A 2,204-nucleotide genomic window follows, 5' to 3' on the forward strand; every position below is an offset into this window, starting at 1 on the left:
TATGCATACTTAACAGAGTTTTTGCTCTAATAGACTTGTGTGCTCTTATATATGCTCTAATAAGCTTGCATGTGACATATGAAATTAGTGCAAATTTTTTTTGAAAAATAAATTTTTACGACAGAATTTATAATCATCCTGTATTTACCTTCTTTAAACACAGTTTACTTGCATTCTGGCAATATATATAATATAGAAAGTAAAGTTTCAAAAACTTTGTTGAACATCCAGTTTTTCAGTTGACAAGAAGTATAGGGGAGAGTGGGGCACCATAAAACATGGGACACCATGAAGCATTGTAATTGTGAAGACATCTTATAAGGTGTGACAACCACTTTCATATTGTGAAACAGTTACTACTAGAGCTATGTTTGACATCATTAGGCCTGCGAATGGTCAAAATTTGTGTTTTTTTGATGACAAAGTAATTTATTAGTTTCTAAAGCTCATAAGTTTTAAGGTATCTTATTCAATGTGTCTTTCGGTGAGTAACATTATTTTGTAAACTACAATCCATAAGCTCTTTACTTAATTAAACAAAATTATTGAAAAAGCAAGTTGGTACTAAAAATGAAGAAATTGTTTTTTATTAGCAAGTATGGGATAACTTGATACAGCATTTGTGGGGGGCCCTAAAAATTTAGAATAATCCTCCATTGTGTCATAAATAACTCTAAAAATCATTTATTTTAACATTTACAGTCAAATTTAAAAAGATTTATGTAAATATAATAGAAGTAAATCCAATTTCAATACAAAGCTATTATTTATTGACGCTTAAGAATGGCACTTAAAGCGATATATTATCTGGTCTTCTGAAATGTGATTTGGACCACTGGATACATTATTTGGGTTAAAACTAATAATTTTTTGTTTTTTTAAGTAAAAATCTGCTTTTCTTTTATGTTTTATACTTTTTTATTTACTTTTTTAATGATGCACCCATGGGGTACCTTGATACACTAAGAGTGTATCAAGGTACCCCATGGGTGGGGTACCTTTAAACAAATTTCTAATTTTACTTTAAATAGTCTCACAAGTTAAACATGTTATACTTTTACTTAAAAAAACAAACAAATTATTAATTATAGTGGTGTAGTGGTAGAGCGCTCGCCTCATAAGCGAGAGGTTCCGAGTTTGATCTCCACCACGTCCCTGGTAGTGCCGCGCTCAATTTGTTTCAACTTGTTTGTCGAGGTTCGTGTTTCGGAGTTATATAGTTGAGAGCGGGTTGTAACCACAAAAGTAGCCTCCTCGACTGTAGTGGCTTTCTCGACCTCGAGGAAGGTGAATAATTAAAAAAAAGAAATTAATATAATAGTTGTTAGGTGAGAACTTAAAACTTCTTTTCCTCACTTTGATCATATTTAAAAGCAACAATTTACGAAACTTTTATAAATATAAAAGTTATAACAAATTGTGATAAACTTGACATACAACGTTCTTATCAAATTTTTTTACATATGGATCTATACTAGGACTTTTTTTATTCGCATTAATGTTCTGTATAAATCTTTTGGCAGTTAATAATAGTATTCCAAACAGCACACATACGTTGATAAAACGTTAGAATAATGTTGCGCGTTGCATCGGCCCAACATCGATCGCCAACGTTGTTTTTATATCATTTTTGTTACAAAAGCAACTTCGCCAACAACCAAAAAACAACGTTGGCCCAATCGTTGTATTTTAAGTCGGCAGTGCGTAATATTTTACGTTGATTCAGCGTTATATTTTACGTTTGCACAACGTTATATTTAATTTTGATCGGAATTAAATTTATTTATTTCATATTTTAGTATTCAGTATGTTTCATATTTATACATATATATTTCATCCATTTCAATGAATCAACATTGCTGAGGACGTTTGTTATTACATATCATAACTAATGAGATCGGATCTGATTAAAAACCACTATTCATGTTTGCTTTGCTTGTGGCTTGATATTTCTTTATATAAGAAAGATACAAATATATAAGAAAAATATATTTCCACAGTTAACTGAGATAATTGTATGAAAAATAATTCTTATGAATTATACAAATATATGTTTGTATATCTGCCTTTTCTCAATGCAAACACAACGTTGATCCACTGTATATAATCCAACTTTATTCCAATGTATATGGATTAACATTGATCCAATGTATATAATCCAACGTTAATCCATACACATTGGATTAACGTTTGGTTAAAAATAT

The sequence above is a fragment of the Hydra vulgaris genome, chromosome 12, assembly GCF_038396675.1.
Source record: "Hydra vulgaris chromosome 12, alternate assembly HydraT2T_AEP".
Taxonomy (NCBI): Eukaryota; Metazoa; Cnidaria; class Hydrozoa; order Anthoathecata; family Hydridae; genus Hydra; species Hydra vulgaris.